The 21,091-nt window shown below is 44.9% G+C and overlaps 1 protein-coding gene across 1 annotated transcript in view; it reads left to right on the top strand.

Annotated features, from left to right (window-relative positions):
* Window positions 1-7,624, top strand: part of NDFIP1 (Nedd4 family interacting protein 1) — a 90,757-nt gene extending 83,133 nt beyond the window's left edge. Inside the window, exons 8-9 of the transcript XR_006273785.1 lie at window positions 6,040-7,409; window positions 7,512-7,624. The gene's annotated coding sequence lies outside the window, so the exon portion shown is untranslated. The remainder of the gene's footprint in view (window positions 1-6,039; window positions 7,410-7,511) is intronic.
* The last annotated feature ends 13,467 nt before the right edge of the window (window positions 7,625-21,091 follow it).

A 21,091-nucleotide genomic window follows, 5' to 3' on the forward strand; every position in this document is an offset into this window, starting at 1 on the left:
CATGCCTTTATTCATCTGCTGCAATTACAGTTTCTAAGTTTAAACTTAAAATGGAGGCAAGGCTGGATTTGTGGGGAACATATGGACAAATGGAAAATAAACAACACATGGAATCTCTGGTTAATGAGTCCCTGTATGATAAGATGTTATGAAAAAGACAGATCTAATACAACAGTAGGGTTCTGAAAAAATTTACAAGGAATCAAATTAATCTTTATTTTTTCCAGATAGGAATTGCTTCAACTAAATTATGAAGCAGAAAAATCCATTAACAAAATCCTCTGACACCGGGATTCCATAGATTTCTTCAATCCTAGTTGTTCTGGTAGAAGATGGAGATTGTGTTGATATCAATGGTGGTTGATTTCCTTCTAGTGACAAATAAAATCAGCATGGGCATTTTATTCTTATCTGCAGCCGTTGATAGCCTGGGATGTGGGGTATTGTTGACCTTTCTGCAAGATCTGGCATGGTTGAATGGAAGACACTCCATTGGCTACACTCCTTTCTGTCAGAGAGCTGTATTGGGAAATGTTTCATCTCTGAGGGTCTTCACATGCGGGATTCCATGTAGTTCTATCTTGTGATTCCTCTGGTTCAATATGTAGGTGAAGCCAATAAGAGAGATTGTGAGCTGCTTGGGCTGTAGTGTTATCTGTAGGGAGATGGTCTTCAACTCTGTGTCTCCTTTTCTTTGGTCTTCCATTCCACTATCTTTCATTATTCTTCTACTCATGACTGAGACGAGGATTGGCATGAAAAATAGCTGGCTGCAGATCAACCTGGGTAAGATGGAAACGAGAACTGTTGGAGAGGGAGACATAGAAGTGGGTAGAGAGTTTTTCTGCCTCAGCTGTGGAAAGTGTACACCTGCCTTTCTCCAAAATGGTTCAAGGCCCTATTGTCCCATCCAGTTGAGTTCATTGCTGCTCCTGGGATGTCAGGTAGCAGCAGTGGCACGTATTAGCTTTAACGCTCCACAACTAGCCAGAAGGTTGCAGCCATTCCTCTCTGATCTGGGTCTGATAAGTTATCCACATCTTTGTCCCCTGCAGGCTAGTGCACTGTAATTGGACATTCTATACCGTGGGGGAGTGCCCTGTAACCCCCATATTTCTGATTTTTTATATAATTGTGATCTTGCCTATAAAGCATGCCAGGTAAGGTATTGGGGGGAAAGTCACTGTTCTATCTAAATATGTGTATCATTAGTGCATATGAAGTTATGAGATTGTGTTGTATGGTTGTCCGTAAAACATGCTGTGAGTTGGGGAATCAGCCAAATATTAGCTCCCCAGAGACAACAGCAAGGAAAGTAACCAACACCTGGCTGGGTGTCAAATAACCATCAACAGCCATTGTCCAGCAAGGGAATTACAATTCAATGACTCACCTGCATAAGGCCACACCAGGGTAATTGCTCAACCCTGCCTGGGGACTCAGCAATGCCCACCAGACATGCCTGGACTTGTGTTCTCCAAGAACATAAACTAAGGGTATAAAACAGAACACAGGGGTCCCAGGCTTTGCTTTCTCCTATGATGCAAATAACAAGGACACTCAGAAGATTGAAGATTACAACAGAGGGGACTGGCCCAAGTTTCAAGGGTGAAACCTGTGTACTATGAACTGCAATATCCAGTGGAGTGAGAAAAACTGCTTAATCTAGATGTTACCCAGCCTAATAGGGTTGAGAGTTTAGATTGCATCCTTATATTTTATTTTATTTTGGTAACCACTCTGACTTTTTGCTTATCACTTAAAATCTATCTTTTTTAGTCCATACATTTGTTTAACTGTTTATCTTTACCAGTGAGTTTGCCTGAAGTGTTTGGCAAGGGAGTTTGCTCAGGTTTACAAAGGCTGGTGTATATCCACTTTCCATTGTTGAAGTGGTGAACCAATTAATAAATTTGCACTGCTCGTCTTGAGCAGTGCAAGATGATATATTCCTGAAGTACAAGGCTGGGGGGAGCTGGGGGGATTTGGCTGGTGCCTTTCTCTGTGTGATTGATGAGTGGCTCTGGGAGCATTCATGCAATTGAGCTGGGCGTGGAGCTCCACATGCTGTTGTGCTGAGTGATCACAGTGCTTGGAGGGGTTTGCTGGTTGTCACTACCAAAGCATTGTGTGAGACAGCCCAGGCTGGAGAGTTAAGGGGGACACCAGTCCCAGGCTGCACCCCGGGGATCTCCACACATTGTTGCCCACCCAGAGACTCCAGCTAGTTGAGAACAGTTGCCCAACAACTGAATGGGACAGGCACCTGTAAACACATTACACCTGCACTCCAGACTTAGTACTGGCTTCCCGTTTCCTTCTGGGTTCAAGCCATGGTCATGATCCTTAGGGATCTGGGTAGTCCAGGACCCAGAGGTCCAAGAGATCAGCCTCCTCCCTGCCATCCCATAGATGCCATTAAAATAATCTAAAAAGCTGTGATGGGATGTTCATCTTACACTAGCCTTGAAGGTGTAGATGAGGCTGAGAAGGGGACAATTAACAAGACAGCTGAGGGGGAATTAAGTGGCCTAAGTAACCCCTGAATGATGATGAAGCCCAGCTGAGAAGGACAGGCAGGGCTATTAAAGAGCCAGGAAGTGGGCAGTGGTGAGGGAGCCTACAGCTGCTCTCTGGATGTTATTGAGGAGAGGAAGGAAACTTGGGGGTAGAGTAGAAATCCTGGGATCCAGGCCCGGAAGGAAGGAAGGAAGGATTTCTCCAGAACAGTGGTGGAGTGAAAGCCTGAGAGAGGGAGAGATGGCAAAGGCTCAGTGAAATGGCAACAAGGTGGGATACTGCAGACTGTGGCTGCTAATTAGAGGGCCCCTGAGCAGGAACCCAGAGGAGAGGGCAGGCCTGGGTTCTTCTACCAGCCACTGGGGAAGTGGCCCAGTCAGGACAGTGAGGGAGAAGACTGCTATTTTGGATGGAGAGTCTTTGATAAACCCTGGGAAGGGGAAAAAGCACAGTGGTCTGGCTGGAGGTCCAAGCCATGAAGAGAGTATCCTGAATCACAGAGAGAGAAGGATGGTAGGGCACATGGATGACTGACAGAAGGGGATGGCAGACCTGGAAGGAGCTAATCTCCAGAGCAGTCAGGAGGAGCTGCCCTAGCGGTGAGTGAGCCCCATCACAGAAGCTCTGGGTGTCAGTTCCAGGGTTGAACCCTACTCAGTACCAGCAGATTTGTAAAGCACAGCTGGAATTAGTGCAGCAGTCAGGTTTCAACTTGCATGAGCTGGAGGATGTTTATTAATAATAATGATCATACTTTCCCCTGTCTGCAGTATGTATCTTCCAGGAATCTAAAAGCACTCTATAAACATGAGCTAATTAAGGCTCAAAACATCCTTATTACATCAGTATGGGTTACAGTTGGATCACTTCAACTGCTGAAATGAAATTACCTCTACAGTGGCACACAGCAGCTGTTGACAGTGCACAGCAAGACCACACAACAGTTTAGACACTTATGTGACTTAAAACATAATAGGATATTTGGTAGGGAGATATGAACTGGAATTCTGGTCAGGACACTGAAGTTAAAACAGCTATGCTTATGAGTAGTGCAGTCAGTGAGATCTTTAATGACCTTAAGTGGTTAGGATTTCTCATGTAGTACTTTTTTTTTTTTTTAAATAATATATCATTTGGATAATCTCATCTAAAAGGCGGTAGCTTCCACAGAACAGCACTCCCTAATACCAAATGGGGCACTGAGTCAATGCTGATGACACAAACAACACCCACTTCCCCTCTTGTCTTCTCTCTACATGTAGGAAATTAATTACTTCAGTTGAACAAGAAGAACTCAGTCCTTCATCAAGTTCAAGGTTCAAGTCTCTTCTTTCTGACTGAAGTATAGATGTTTCCTTAGACTTGAAGTCATTTTTTGGGTATTGTTTGTGATTATGCTCCTGATTGAATAATTTTTGTTTATTATGATTTCTAATTACTTCTAACTCACTGGCTGTGTGATGTAGGGCAGTCCCATAATCTCTCTGTGCTAGGGTTTCCTTGATGGATATAAAAACTGCAACACATTGGTGGCTATTTGAGGCTTTACAAGTGAATATTATTTATTTAAATCTTGTAATTTAATATCAATGGGATTTTTTTTGTAAGTCCAAGGAATGGGAGCTTTTCCCTTCCAGAGTTCAATCAGAATTAAGGGAAGAAATGGAAAAGATGAACCCTCATGGAAACTAGTATTGCATGGATACACTGTGCTAGAGATCTGATGTACTTAGCTGGCTAATCAAGACTGCTAGCATGTTTGACCCTGGCAGAATTAACAGGCCTTGTAGCAGATTCTATACACTAGACTTCAAAACTAGCCTGCAGAGAAGTTGCAGGTGGTCTGCTGGCTGGTCATATGATGCTGGCTCTCCTCATTGTTTCCATCCGTTTCTTCAGGCCTCTTCCAGGTTCTTAATTGTAAAAAATAGCCCAGAAGCCTGTAAAAATAGCTGGAAAGGAGGAGGAGCTTAGGGCTCACTGCAACATGGGAGGAAATGGGAATTGTACTCTGGGACCACAGCCACTGGTGGGAATGGGCCAATGGGATAGGAATATATAGGGGAGGAAGAAGTAAAGGATCCAAGCAATATGCCCAGAGATGCAAAGGGAAGAGGGAACCAAACAACAGGAAGAGAGACACAATGGGAGCGAAGGACCAGACAACAGAGTAGCATTTGCAGAGAAGAGAGGGAAACCACAGATGGGAAGGAGAAATTGATACTTTCAAAATGGACAAAACGCTTACCACAGTGAAGACAGTTAAGGACATGTAAATATTTTCCTAATATTGCTTCTCCATGTTAGCAATTGCTGTAGTCCCATTGTTACACGAACAAAAGCAGGCGGATAAGTGACCCAAGAGACAATCTCTGCTGGTAAGATGTGGTCTATGCAAGAACCACTGCACTAAACCCTCTAGCGATGCTGAACCCTTGCAGAAATAAGGGATCAAGGAGTACGAGCTGTGCAAGGATACAGCATGGTAGGGGATTGGTGTATGCAGCCTATGGATCAAGGTTCAGTGCAGCTGGAAGGATAACTTGCATCAGCTTTTGCGATCTAAAAGAGACACAATTTAATAAATACAGCAATATAATGTTTTTTTTGATAGCATGAGCAAGTAGTAGAAATGCATGTAACACTTTCTTTTTCTGGCCCCAGTACAGTTTAATCATTAAACCACACTGACCAATGCAAGGCATCAGGTTTGGATTCAGCTCAAAGAACAATTCATTAAAATGGGAGAAGAAAGCTTGCTGTTTGTTACTGATTTAGGCTTTTTCCTGGGCAAAACAGGATCTTTTAATTGGCACAGCTGAAGAAAACCAGATCAAACAGTGAGTGTGCTGGAACAACAAAGGAATGTCCTGGTATTTCTTTTTCCAAGTCTAGAAGTGGAAGTCATGACAGCCTTGGGATTTGTGGAAATTCCTCCATGCCTTGTTACTAGGTAGAGGAAATGGTCTAAAGTTCAGTTTTTAGTTTCTGCATTGCAGAGCAGGGGCCAATTTCCACTCTCTAAACTGATTTGAACTAACCCAGCGCTTTACTGGTTTGGGTGTAAATGGCATTTATAGTGTCTCATAAAAGCAGCTACAAAGTTAGTTTGTTGATCAAGTGAATTGTCAAAACACCTATTATTTCCATGATGATCTCCCCCCATCCCCATTCCAGGTTTAGTGGCACAAGGCCTAGTAAAATAAATGGAAACATTTTTCCATTCCTGCTAGTATTTCTTTCTGGCAGCTGCCAGAAAGAATCGGAATTGTAAAGGTTATATTTGCAATACACTCTGTGTCTTGCAGAACTTTTCCTGTTAAGGATCCATCTATATATTCCTGTAATAATGATTATTGTGGTGGTATTTAATTTTCATCACTTATTTCCAAACTCCATTGGAGCTGCGAGTCAGCCAAGAGCCCATGACCCCCCTCAGGAAGGTTATAATTAGCACAGTGGGGGGGAAATCCTGATTTAAAACTGTTCAAATTATTTGCTTTCCTTGTTACAATATAGTGTGTCTCTGTGGATAAACGCTGTGCTGACAAGACTGGAGTCTTGCAAAGCTTGAAGGCAGGAAATGAAATAGGATGCACAATCCCGGAAGCTTGAAGTGTCCCTCAGGGGAGGCTTTCCCTAGATGAGCCAGGAAGTAAAATATTGATCAGGTCTTGCCAAGAAAAATCTTTCTCCAGAAAATCCTCTTGGGTTTTGAGTCCTGGTGGTATGTGTTCTCGTTCCCTCTCTCTTCCCTTCCTCTTTCCCAAATTCTTTTTAAAGATGATTGTTCCAGCCCAGCTAATTCGGGAGTATCACATTAACTGGTATTATTTATGGACTCTTAGATTGTAAGGTATAGAGGACAGGTATTCTCTGTCTGCATGTGTACCTCATTTATCAGTATGGGGCCGTTAACTGCTACTGTATTATAAACATTTAAAATTTATGAGCCTCAACTAAAGTTGGCTCTACCAGGCGAGGAGGGGCCTGATGTGGTGTGGGGCAAGCCAAGTCTCCTTACCTTTCATTGTTGTAATGCTGTCTAGAGTACCCAAATGGCCTACATTGCCATTGGTTCTGAACACCTCACAAACACCCCTGTGTAGTAGGGCAGTACTATTAAGCCCATTCTGCAGATGAGGAACTGAGGCACGGCAAGACTGACCTGCCCAAAGTCATAGAGCAAGTCTACCTTGGAGGAGGCAAAAGCAGAACTGAGAGATCCTGAATCCCAGTCTAGAGCCTTAAGCACAAAGTCATTCAGCAGCATTTTCCAGGGTAGTCGATGCACTTTCACCCAGATGAAATTCACAGAGCTCTAAACCCCCCAGCCCTTTCTCTGCAATATCTCACATGCATTTCTAATACCATAACATGCATAAGGATCAAAAATGCTTTCCATTTAATCTCTGAGGATAAGCAAGAAGGATTCAACATGCCAAAACCAAAAGGGCTTTCTGTCCTCCTTATAGGCTCCAAAATAACCTCTAAGCACCTTTCAAGTGATTAGTTCCAACTCAAGGAGGGGATGTTAGCAGGCACTAGAGTCAAACTTGCTGAGTCTTTCATAGCACAACCTTTTATTCTGTTCCCAAGAGCTGATTTTGATTCCAATATTCTATGACCAGAGTAAAAACTTCCCAAGAGCATAAATATGGGCTGTCCCCAAATATGAGCTTCCAGGTGCCAGAAAAATTCCCTTAAAGGGTGAGGGGTTTTTTGCAAGTCAGTAACTTTTGCACATCAAGTCAGTGACATGTGCAGCTGTGTAAAATAGGCACACAAATCAAAAGCCTCATTGCCCAAATAGACTCTGGGAGCAAGAAAGCTCCATGCCCAATGATGCAGTATTTGGGGACTCGATAGTACTGAGCCATTTTTAAGAGGTTTCAGAGTAGCAGCCGTGTTAGTCTGTATTCGCAAAAAGAAAAGGAGTACTTGTGGCACCTTAGAGACGGTGCCACAAGTACTCCTTTTATTTTTAAGAGGGTGTTTTTTAATATTTTTCGTTCCATACATGACTTATTTTTGTTCTAACATCTTATTATGTTTTCCTATTGACAGTGAAGTGCTCTGAGAGTTAATGTAAAACAGTCTTACATTTTGTGTGTTTTGGGTTATTTGTTTAAGCTTCTATTAGGCTTGTCATGCAAGTCATCAGACAAAAATGTGAAAAGGAAAAAAAATTGTCTACATGTTCATACTGGGTGGTGAAAACAAGATTCACAAATACCTCACATAGGGGATTGTTCTTTGTTTTCAAGGGAAACTGAATCTCCTGTACAAGGAAGACTTTAGTGTGATAACTGGAACTAATTTATTATAGCTCTCTATCAAGACATTAGTTTTGTGTTTCCCACTGATCTCCAGACTCCTTTATATTCTTGTTTAAAGCTCTGAAATTATCTAGCCCATTTGGTGACTTCTAGATGTAATGCTCTGTATACATCAACTCCCAGTTATTAATCAGGACTTTAGAGTAACCAAACAGGAGCCTAGATCCTAGACAATATAAGACAGGTTTTTTCACTTAGTGCAGTGAATGCTGGGATGGTACTTTAGAACTCTAGTCAGTATAGTCAGGCTACCCAAGCAGTGCAGGTGTGACCAATAAAACCCATAGTTGTGTAATTCACTGTTAGGGAATGCTTTGCTTTAAGAAACTCCCAGTAATTGGGGACGCAACTTTTGAACTGGAGCCTTTAGCTGTGGTGCCCTTGAATTGTGTTGCTCAAGAAACACAATTACTATAGTTACTATCTCCATTTTTGAAGAGTAAGTGACAGGCATAGTGTGTTTGTGTTTTCTGCCGTTTCTCCCATTCAGTTCTGCTGTGGGACCTATTACATGAACAGGTTTGTACAAAATATAGCAAAAGCAAATGTATAAAAGGAGATTATCAGTCAAACAGCTCTGCCTCCTGCTGTGGCTGAGGGAAGAAGAGAAGCATCTTATTCAATAATTTAGAAGTAGGTGTTCTGGAACTTCAGTGAAGATCCCACTAGTTTCTGGTGAGGCCAATACTTAGTAATGGACAGCGAAAAGCTCCTCTGCATGTAATTCAAATGTCTACCATTCCCAACCAGAGAAAGGATAGAGATCTGCTGCAGAACTTGCGTCCCTCCAACCCACCTGCTTATAGGATTATCCACAATGGAGTCAGGTGGGTGACAAGAGGAAATCAAATGAACAGAAAATCTTTTTTCTTTTTTTTTTGTTTAAAGGATGCTAAAGAAACTGGGTGAGCACAGCTCTGCGGTGGCCACCACTGCAATTTTGTGGGCAGTGCTTTCTGTATACAGACAACTCAAGAATGTTACTGGGTTGGATAGGAGATGACATATAATTTCTTCACATGACACTGCAGAATGTGAGACTTCTGACCCTGTCTTGAACTTCCCCATAGATGTTTGGATCTACCTCTAGTTAAGACAGAACGATTGGTTATGAAAATGTACTAACTATTGAGAGGAAAGGAATGGAAGGACGTGATTGGCCCAATGAGAACATCGCTGTTATGTTTCTCAGTGACCACCAAACATCTAGGGAGCCACTCATGTTAGTGGCACTATGCTCCGTAGTAAGCATTTATGGGAGCAGACCTCTAGGTTGTCACATCCTAGGGATAAGGACTTGCCTTCCTGCATGACCGTGAAACACTCTTGGGCACTTCATAAACAATGAGGAAAAATAATGCAGTAGCAGGTAGCCTGATCCCAATTAGCCAAAACCACAATAAAAGAGGCCCATGTTAAGCATTATTCAGTGAGCCAAGAACTTTCGTGGGGAACCAAGTGTGAGTGATGGAGACATGGCCATATAATTCTCAGTGCTTCTTTGCTCCGTGCCTCTTAATAGAAAGCTGCACCCCCTGGCTGAGCACACAAACCTGAATATTGCTGTGATCAGACACGTAGCTGAGATGTATTTCAAATTACATTTTTAAATTAAAATGTACACTTCTAATCTAATAGGAATCTGTTAAAGCAAGAAACTTTAGTCTTGGATTGTCTGGCCTGTCCAAGCAAAAAGCACTCGCTGACAATGGCAGCGCCGGGTCTACCCCGCTGGCTGGTCATTTCCTTGGGTTAATCCATCAAGAGATGCAGTTTTCAGCGGAGTCAGCTAGAGGGAAATTACAGACTGAAATTTCCTACTTTACATCCTGATCTTGCAAGGTGCTGCTGAACATCCTCCGCTCCCAGGGGGAGTGAAGGGCTCTCAGCACATAGCAAGATCAGGCCCCCAGTACTGTGTCTGAGCTGAATGCTTGCAGTAGCTATTTCGTTGCAAAGTGAGGTCCTTTTTCTGATGGTCCTGTCCCAGGGGACCAGAGCTGTCATGCTCAGAAAGAGGAAACAATAAAATTTAAAAGGGAAAAGAAAACCCTTCATCCCAGTTCTGCACTCTCCTCACACCGGTTAACTTAACAAGGTAATGTGCTCATCTTCCGGAAAGATTCAAGCCATGGCAGCTGCACAAATACCACAGACTGCTGCACACGCAACGGACATTTGCAGCAGAAAGGGTTGGCATAGGGGAGGCCTTGGGGGCATTTTCAAAAGTACCCACAAATAATTAAATTAGCTCACAGCAGCTATGAAAATTGCAGTCTCCAGTCTAGGTCTGATCTTCTGAGATACAGCATCGGCAGCTGGCGCAGCAGCAGCAGCAGGACTTGGGGACAACAGCCCAGCTGGGGTGACCCCATTTCCCCAGATGCCACCAAAGTGGGAAGCGCCTTCTGAGAGCATAAGGCTCCAGTAGCCCTCGTCCCCCAGCCATGCGGGTAGAGGGAGGCAGGATTTCTCCCAGGTGGTGGCTAGGGTCTCTGGGATCCAGAAGATGCAGCTGCCCCTCCACAATGTGTGACACCAGCAGAAGCGGGTGTTTTGCTGTTTGGTCCTAGCCCTTCTCCATGGGCCTACAACCAGCAGGAGGACTCCAGGCCAAGGCTCCTCTATCCTACATCCCTCGTGTCACGTGGGGCTGGAGGCTCCCTCAAGCCAGGCACTCCTGAGCTGGCCCCTCCTGAGCCTTTCCCAGCTGCCTGACCCTGCCCTGCCAAGTCTGGGGGCGATCTTTTAGCCTGTGGAGAAATCCCTGCCTGATTGGCTAGCTATCCTCTTTTTCCCCACCTCCTGGAAAAGGCCAGCCAATCAGTGTTGTGGCAAGCATTGAGTGACGGCCTGGATGCAGCACCTGCGGCAGCTGCTGCTCCAGCAGTGACCCCTCTCTCAGGCATTCCTCTGGCCTCTATGGGGTGGGGGAAGAGGAGGCGTCAGCTGCTACTCTTTCTGGTGTCTGAAGTGGGGCGGGGGACACCATGTAGAGCGCTTTTAAAATGCGATATCATGGTGGGGATGGGGCTTAACAGCAAATGTTGTGGGGCCATAGGTGCTGGAGACAGGAGAAGGGGGAGCGTGAAGGGCCATTTGGCCTCCATTTTTTAAACTGGGCCGTGCCCCCCATTTGTGAGCTTGGCAGGGGTGGAACGGGGCAGGGGGTGAGGAGGGGAGAGGGGCAGGCGTAACAGCAGAGTCTCTTCCCTGCTGGCATGATAGAGGGGCAGTCAGGGCAAATTTGAGCAGTGGTGTGACTGCATGTGCTAGGTTGCAATGCTGCTCACTCCAACTTGGTCCATTTAAGTTGCTTCCCCCTCCTGCCCCCCCCATTTTTACAGTCCACCTGGTGAGGTTTAAACTGAAATGCCAGTGGGAAAAGAGAACTGAATGCTGGGGTCTTGCTCCGGTCCCCTTTCCCTCCCTTAGTCTTTGGTGTATTTTTGTGTGTTTCTGTCTTCCCAGCTCTAAGCAGGTTTGCACATGTTTATGTAATTCCCATAAATTTAACTTTATGCAAATGTGTGCTTGCTGTTTTTCGCACTGAGGATGTGGGTGCGTATGCCCATCAGCAGGGCTTTCCTTGTTCAGACCCCGCCCAAAGGCTCAGGCCCACACCTGCCAGCCAAAGCGTGTGTGTTAAACATCCCATGCAAGGGTAACCCACTGGTGAGTGTATGTCCAAGGTCCCCAAGCACAGAGCTGTGGCTTGTTCTATAACCATTCATGCTTTTAGCCCTGGAGGTCCCTTGCTTCAACTCTGGTGTATTGGCCACAATGGCAGCTATCACCCAAGCACCTCCTGCTGGACACAGTGCTTGTTTCACTCTGCTCTGATTTCTTCATGGTATTGTCTTCTGTTAGCTCCTTTTTTCCACACACTCTCCAAAGCCCAACACAAACCCCATGACACACAGTTCAAGTCACAGTCTCTGTGTAAGTTTGAAACTAGACTAAAGGGGTTTGTGCCTCCCCAGGGTGTGTGAAAGAGACTGGACGTCCCACCCCCTTTAAGTGTAATGCCGGCGCTGAAGAAGCTCTGCTGAGAGTGAAATGGTGCTGGGCAGAAACTGTCTTTTTCTAGAGAAGGGCTGCAGTGTGTCTGCAAGGAGAAAGAGTTCAACATGGTCAAGTGAGAGGGAGAGAGCGATGCCCTGCGAGGGTAAACTGCTCTAATGTGTGAAGTTTGCTGAGCTGGATACGGGGCCTGTGAGGCAGCCATCCTACTCTTTCCTTTGCAATCGCAGCTCTTTGTTAGCTGTATATAAAAGGGGAGTGACCTGTGGTTTCTGCACTTATTAGTACCAGCCCCTGCCTCTGTCACTACTCAGTTTCCCACTGTTTCCTCTTGGGAGGGCAGAAACAGAACAGGAGTGCTCTCTGAGGTTACAAATTCACATTCCTCAGCAATAAAAATCCTCTGTCCTTAGAGCAATGGAATTGGTTATTGCTGCACTTGTCAGGCGCTCGGTTGTGTCCTCTTTTATTTACACAATCATATGTTCGGTTCACTTGTGTCTTGGCATTATGGATTCATGTCATCATGTGGTGAATCATTCTTATTCCCTGATCATGCATGAAGGAGATGATGTACCTAACATTCTTCCCTGGATGGAGTTACCTCTTCCTTGTATTGCATAGGTTTCAGAGTAGCAGCCGTGTTAGTCTGTATTCGCAAAAAGAAAAGGAGTACTTGTGGCACCTTAGAGACTATATAGAGTCTCTAAGGTGCCACAAGTACTCCTTTTCTTTTTGTATTGCATAGTGGCTCTCTGTGATACTCTGATGATGGCTCTCGATATAAGAACCTGGGCAGATGTTTGTATAGTGCCTAGCACAGGGAGCTCCTCGTCCATGATAGGGGCTCCTAAACACTGTGAATAATAGATATAATACAACGACCCCCTACCCTGCCCCCAGAAATACTCTGGGACGTTAGTTTACTCTGGAGGCAGTGCAACACAATATTGTGTTTAAGTGGCCTAATGTTAAGCAAGCTGCCGTATGAGACTGTTAGAGTTCACATTGTTCAAGATTTAAAGGATTTTTTTAAATACCTATTTGGAGTTTAGTATCGGGGCTAGCAGTGTTAGTTTGTATCCACAAAAACAACAAGGAGTTCGGTGGCACCTTAAAGACTAACAGATTTATTTGGGCATAAGCTTTCGTGGGTAAAAAAACCTCACTTCTTCAGATGCATGGAGTGAAAATTACAGCTTTCATAATTGGTTCCATTGACACATCTCCATTTAAATACAATGGGATTGACTCACTGGTGCCCTGCATCTTGTGCACTCATTTGACATTGGTGCCAAGTGAGTGAGAAACTCTTTTTGGTTCTTTCAGGTTCTTATTCTGTGTCTATGACAGTATCTGGTATCCTCATTTCCCTAACCCATGCCCCAGATTCACATGGTCATTTTCTGTATGTTCAGGGATGAATATGAGTGCATTGGCTTGGTGTTGGGAGGAGGGAACAAGGAACATAAAGAATATCAAAATATCTGAAAACAAACAATGCTGGGTTTTATTGTCCTGCTGTGCTGGAAGAAGGACAGGCGACACCGGATGTGGCTTAATTAGGCCACAACTTTATTTTTACACACACGGGCGCCGACTTTCCATTGTACCATGGGATGCTTGACCCCCGGCTCTGCCCCAGGCCCTGCTCCCACTCCATGCCTTCCCCTAAGGCCACACCCCTGCCTCTTCCCACCCCATTCCACCCTCTTCCCCCTTCACCCCACAGCCTTCTGCATGCTGCGAAACAGCTGATTGTGGGGGTACGGGAGGGACGAGGGGGAGCACTGATCCTCAGGGCCCTCTGGTGGGCAGGAGGGTGGTTGGGGGGAGGGGAGGAGCTGATGGGCGCTCAGCAACCAACAATATTTACCCATAGGTGCTCCTGCCCCGGAGCACCCATGGAATTGGCACCTATGCTTTCACATCTGGGAGTACAAGACAGATAAAAGTGTCCAGTGCAGGTAATTCCATAGTCATTCCAATATATATAGCTGGAGGGCTTCTGTCAACCCTGGTCCTTACCCATCCTGGTCCCCAGCCAACCCACTGTTGGGATCTCATCATCTCCCTCTTCTCCCCCCAGGAGGGTTAAGGGGAATCATAGAGGAGGTGTTGGCTCCCTGTCGTATCAGTCATAGGAGCCCCGAACTACCGCCAACCCATTTCCACTCCTTTAAAGAATACCTCCTTTAAATCCTTTACCAGTCCATTTGATCTGCTCGCTGTATCTCTTCCCTATCGGGTGCCTGCACTAGATATCTGCCCCACGTTTACATACTGGGTTGTGACATCGTAGCCTAATTCCTGTTTCATGTTTCTCCCAGCTAAGCCCCCTCCCCCAAATCAATTGTGGGGAAGGCAAAAAAATACCCACTTTGCCTTAGCCAATCTGGCACTGAGGGAGAAATTCCTTCCCAGCCCCCAAGAAAGGAACAAATGGGTGCAATGCCCACAGCGGTTCCTGACAAAAACCTGGTATTTCACCACCCCCACGGGTGGGAGAGTGGGTGCTGTTCCTGGCCCAGGTAAAAGAGGGCTTTTCCTGCACTGGCATAGACCTATATAGTCATCCGTCCCCTCCCCACCATCTTTCCACAGGTGGGGGGATGGATCAACATTCCCATGGTGACCTGGTCTGCAGCTGCAGCAGAAAGTCACTTCTGGCTCTCTAGCCCTTAAAGGGACATGCACACCTTGTTTAACAAGCCAGACAACGGGCCTCACCGCTTAATGTGCTGTGAGGTTGTTGTACAAACAACCCGCTTTGGGAGAGGTACCTTTTTTTTGGTCTGTGTTTGTACAGAGCCTTGCACAGTGGGGCCCTGATTCATGATGCAATACAAATAATCAGCTTTGCAGACCATTTCTAAACTCGTGTCAGTAAAGCACCTGGTCTAACAGAAGCTCTTTATAAGAGAGTGGCAAATCTTTATTTTTGAAATCATTTTTAAGGAGCGTTTCCTGCATTCAGACAGAGATGATGGATGTGCCTGGAAGGATGTGGCTCTCAAACTGCAGATGATATAGCTTCCTGCCCCCGGCAGCACTGTGTTCTCTTGGTGGTCAGGCTGGCTTTGGTTACATTCTTGTTCATGTTTGTCAGGCCACTCCTTTCTGGATCCATCTGCCCTTCTGTTCCAGCTGGCATCCTGTTTAGTAATAATTACAGTGGCAGCATTGGGAGTCCTCCTACGGACATGCCCCAACCATCTTAGCCTTCCTTGGTAAAGGAAGAACCACAGTCACACAATACATAAATATCTAGTGTTCCTACAATAAGAATCTTTGTTTTTAAATATAGCCCAGAGAGTGTCTTTTCGCTTTTCTTAGCTTTCTCTCCCCTATTTTAAAACAGATTCTCAGCCACTCACTTCCAATTTCTCTCAGATGAGAATGAAACTTTTTCCCCCTAAAGACTCTTGTTAGAAGGGAATGTTAAATGGGTCAGGAGACTGGCAGTGAGCTGAGATATGGAGCATGTCACCTTATACAGTAGTCACTGCTTCATATCCAGCCGAGGTTGGCATTGACTGAAATTTGTTACTAAAGACATACCCAGACCCGAATACCCATGAAACTTCAGGATGTTTGAAATCAGGATCCAAATTTTGCAATGTGGGATCATCTGTAATTATTACCACCTGATAGCTGTTTGGTGGCCTGCATGCAATTAGTGTCAAAGGATATGTCTACACAGCAATGAAACAGCCCCGCGGGTATAATACACTAGGGAGGCTGGTGCAGTTGCCACTGACCTGTCGCCAGATGCCTGGGCCTTGATGGCCCCACCTGGGCACTGCTTCTTTCCATCCCTGATCCACCCCTCCCGCGAGGTCCCCACTGCTACCTGGCTGAGTCCCTCCTCTCCTCAACTCCACCCGCCCTCTCCGGAGATCCGTGCTGCTTGCTGCATCCCTCCTCTTTTCTGCCCCTGTGAGGCCTCCCCGCATGCCATGTCCCTCCTCTTGTCCACTCCCACCCCCATGAGGCCCCCCTGCTTGCCACATCCCTGCAGGCAGTGGGGGCCTCGCAGAGGAATATGGGGAGTGGGGGGGGAGCCTCACGGGAGGGTGGCTGGAGGAGAGGAGGGATGTGGTGGGCGGGGGGGCTGCTGGAGAGGCGGGATCCAGTGGGCAGGAGAGTGGGACTGGAGTGGAGGAGGGATGTGGCAGACAGTGGGGGTCTTGCGGGAGCAGTGGTGGGTCCTGGTGTGGAGCAGGGATGGAGTGTGGGCAGGGCTGCGGGCAGAAGAGGTGGGATAGGGAGCTAGCCTCCTCCATGAGATGGAGAAGCTTCACCCACCACCCATGCCTGCAGCATGAGCTCAAATTAGCTAGCACTGTGCCCAGCCAGTGGTGGGTGTCTCGTTGCTGTATAGACATACTGTCAGTTTACTTCCTCGAGAACAAGTCTCCACATCCTCACCTCCAGTGCCATTGGCATCGCTGTTGGTAGTCTCCAGTAAACATTGAATGGGCCATGGAGACTTTATTACGCTTTCAGCTCTAGAGATAGCTATGCCCTGGAGGGACTGAGGCACACTGGAAGCTCTAATGAAGAGCAACAGAAGACTTATGTTTCCAATACTACGGTTTTCCATGAGTGATAATTTCACTTTAGAGAAAAGGAAAATAAATATTTGTTATAGTTCAATGCCATAAATTATGTACAATAATGTAACACCAGAGAAAAGTTATGTCCATTGGTAATTAAGCTACAGGAGTAAGTGCAGCATATCTTCAAAGAATGGGCCTGAACATTCTGTTGAACAAAAGCAAGAAGATGAAGCTAAAAGCTAGATGGAGTGTGGGAGTGTGCCTGGTATCACATGGAGATCAAGGAGATAAGCTTATGGCATAAACATGAGTAAAAACCTCCCTGAAGACTGAAGCAATGACAATAAGCAGGGGTTAACCATGTTGTAAAGGAACAGCAAGAAGACATTCCAAGGCATTTAGCAGTTTTGGATGGACATATAATTATTCTGTCTCTCTAACACTGGATGGACACTCTTATAAAGATGAGTAAATAAAAACAATGGAACAGGGATGAATGATATGCACAACTAAAACCATCCCCAAACAGGGTGATGAGATGAAGTGGAAGCTTGGCAGAGCCTACTCATGTTTGGCCCAGGCTGGGACTGGCTAGTGATTCCATGGTGTCTCTTGCTGGAGACTTGGAAGATGTGACATGAGGATGAAGTAGACACAAGATGTCAGTTATTCATAGGATATATCAAACCACATTATGCTTCATTATCAGGACCCATGTGAAGTAGTTCTTCACAACAGTAAAGGGTTCTAAAGTACAGGCTATGTCCGCATGTTGCCATCTGGATGAGATTTGACTGACTGGGTCTGTATGAATTAGGATTTCATGATGGTCAAACAGGATTTCCCTTTATTTCTCCAATGATGTTTGAGAGCCTTCTGCTGGGACTTAACTCTTTACAAGGCACAGTATACCATAAGTTCTATCAACACACTTTTACCTAGTGTGCAAGGATAAACTGGCCTTTTAAGAGGGGTTCAGGATCCGGCTCTGGCCCTGTTCCTAGTTCACCCCAGAACGAAAGCATTCTGGGGCTTGTAGTCAAGAGGAATCATGGGACCTGAAGGCTGGGCAGCAATGTATGCTGGGAAAGGGGACAGGGATATAATAGTACTTCCTTTTCCCTAGTAATTGGGAGACCAGGGAAGAGAGAACACTTATTGTGCACTCCTATCACTGAAGGGAACAGACCCTACTGCTGGATCTTTCTATCCAAAACACCTGGAATAGATTTTTGAAGAGCCTGGGAAGGTCTAGAGGGGGATGGGGATGGGGACAGGGACGGGGACGGGGACAAGCATTTTGAGGAAGCAATGGTGTTTTGGACTATACATGCAACTTGGAGAGAGAAGGAGCTGCTTTTAGGTTTTCAACAAAGAGCTATGGAAGAAAGGGAGAAGTTCTTGGGTTTGCCTGGAAGCTAATTTGTCCAGTTATTAAGGTGAAACTGAAGCAGCAGCTGTCTTATAAAGAGAAAGTAAGTCATTGCTACACCTACGTTGAGGGGAACATGTTTAAATTTGATTCCAGCTCAAATGGTTTCCACCAAGATTTGGCAGTCTGGTGTGAATGGGACAAAACTGTTTAAAAACCACATTGTTTAGCATGGTTGTAAGGAGGTTGGATAATGCATAGGAAAATTAACCATGTATACGCTGCATGTCCAGAAGCCTGCTTTTCTCTGCTGTTTAAAGAGAGAATTGTCATGGTTTGATAGGGATGTGCTAAGTGTTTTGGAAACATTTGTAGGCAGATAACTCTTTTTCTCAGCTTTAAAAATCAAGAGACAGCAGAATTGGCTGACCCAAATGCAAATGAGAGGAGGAAAATCAGCCTTGTTGTTCAGCCTTCCTTCAGAGATTGTATCCCCAGTTCACTTTTATGCCATAGCATTGCTTGGTTGGCCTGATATATTTTGTGGGAGGGCTGTGACCTTGCTTTGAAGTGTCAAATATTGGCCACTTGCATAGGAAGGAGACTAGAGTTGACGGGCTAATGATCTGATCTCTTGTGGCAACGGCTATGCTTTCCTTGATGTGAAGAAAATCTGTCAATGCTGAAGATTCTGCAGAATTACATGGAATTGTATAAGTAGGGGGAGGCAGATCTTTAGTTGACCATACTTTCTCAAACTTATCAGTTTAGTTCATCTTAATCTGGCCATATAGAACTTCACATTTGAAGTTTCTTCCCATGGTGGGTTTTTTTTTTTTTTTGGCTTGTGGAAAAATTATTTTGTCCTGCAGCACACGGAGAATGAAATGTGAACTGAAATAGTATATGGAATGTCTTGCTTAGGGATATATCCTTGACTGGTTAATTCTTGTTTTCTTGTTCTGCATTTCACTCAAAGAAGAAGGGAAGAGGGAAAGTGTGAGCAATTCCAGCTGTCTGACAGGCTATGAGAAAACTGAAAATTTAAAAATATTTAAAACAACTATTTCAAAGATGGAGGAAGGAAGAGTATCATGTGAGACGAGAGAATAAAAAGTAGTCTGAAAATCAGAAAGACTCATGTACAGATGAAGTAGTAGTATATGAAAATGTGGGCCAGATTCACAACTAGCTCCATTCAGTTAAATGGAGCCATAACAGTTTGGACTAGCTGAGAATTTGGCCCTGTATTTTGACTGGAACACTAAGACATTAGTGACTAAGATTAACACATTTTGTACTAAGCCCCTGCATTAATACAGGGAGAAATACAGAGTAAAAGTTTATACTGATAAATGGAAATGAAGTAGGAGAATGAAAATCTAGACTATGATGGGTAGTAGGTACAAACAGGGATGACAAGATATTTAGGACATCTACGCCCACTGGTCTTTCTCCTTACACTTTAAAGATGCCTCTATTTGCTTCCGTCAAATACTATTGCACATATTAGCTTTAATGGGACACAATGTCCTAACTCTGTTCGTGCCCAGAAATTGTCAATTACAAAATATTGTTGACCTTGTAAACTGCACTTAACAGCGCTATTCAAACAGTCTTCAATGTACTTCATTGAAACAACAAAACCCACAAAAGAGACAGGTTTGCTCGCTCATCCATAAGTTTATAAGAAAAAGCATAAACTCAACAGTCACTAGAGCTGCACACAAGCGAGATTCTCTTTCCACAGAGCATTTGGAGTCTGTCTGCTGAAGACCATGCTTGAATAACATGCTTAATGTGTCTCATACCAAAAGAGACACTTGAATGAGTGTGTTGTGTGGAGGCTTGAGTTCAAATATGCCCAGTGAGCATTTGTCCTCCACGTCATGGGACACTACCAAGCTGGCTGGCTCCTTGCAGGAAAGGCCTGGGTTTTGCAATTGTCATGGTGCAGTTGTCTACATACAGACAGATCTGTATATGGGAAGCTTGCGTAGTATTGTAAGGACTATGAATTAAACAGGAGAGAGGGTGTGAAGTACATGCCTCACGGTGCACCTGGGAGCCCAGGCAAAGTGAGAAAGGAGGAAAAATGTGTTACAATTTGCTACTCTACAAACTTCTGCCGGCATAGCTATGTTGGTCAGGGGTGTGCTGAAGTGCAATCTCAGAGCAACGCAGATATGCCAACAAAAGGCCCTAGTGTAGCCAGTTAGACCAGAAAAGCTGGGCTTTTGCAGCTATAGTTTATTTTGCGTGGGGGAATTGGTTCAAGCTATGATGGCAAAAGTACAATTTTGTTCGTATAAGCTGCATTTATACTAGAAGCAGGCGGCCAGGATAGGACACTACTATCGCTATGATGGCAAAGCATGCCTAGCGTGCACCGGACCTTAAATTAAATGATAAAGAACCCAGTTTAATCCTAGTGTCTATTAGCATTTTTTGTGTAGTATTTTGATTGGGACAGGCAGTCTAGCTCATACCTGGTTCTAGACAGGACTTCTGATCTCTTTGGATCCAGTCCTGCAAATGCTACTGAGCATGGCTTACTACTGATTGAATTCAGTGAGATTACTCATGGTAGTAAGCACTACATTGGGTAGCAAGTTTCTTATGCCCCACTCTTGCATTTGGATCTGCATGTGTGGCTCCTTCTGGCTGCAGAGTCCCATTTGAAATCAGGGAGGCCCCAAGTATGGAGTCGACCCATAAGGATCCCTCTGTGAGATCTGCCTTTAGTTCTATGGGTTTTGTGTAACACTGTGCACACGGCACACACACACACAATTGGCCTTTAACTTGTCATGGATATTAAAGTCTACCCAGATTTATTTTTAATCAGCTTTTAAGGCTAATGGCAGTTATTGAAAGACATTAATGAAATGAAAAAGTATTAATACTTAACTCTCATATAGAACTGTACTTCCAAAGAGGTTTACAAATTGAACTACTCCAAACACTTGCCGGAGGGTGGTAGATACAAAATGAAATGGAAGCAGAGAGGTCAAGTGACTTGCCAAAGATCATACAGGGAGTAAGTTGCAGAGCTGGAATTATCCAGCACTGATTGGGGCGAGGGATAGGAGGGAGAAAAATGCCCATGGCCTGATTCTCCATTGCCTTGCACCTGGTGTTGCCATTCCACTTGCAGAACTCTTATCAGCACAGAATTATAGTTCTTTCACGCTCTTTGTCCAGGCTTAAATGATGGCAACAGGCACTGGAGAGTGGGATCCCAGTTTTCCTGCTACCCCCTAAACCTAGGCTTA

Source organism: Dermochelys coriacea, chromosome 8 (assembly GCF_009764565.3).
Source record: "Dermochelys coriacea isolate rDerCor1 chromosome 8, rDerCor1.pri.v4, whole genome shotgun sequence".
Lineage (NCBI taxonomy): Eukaryota > Metazoa > Chordata > Testudines > Dermochelyidae > Dermochelys > Dermochelys coriacea.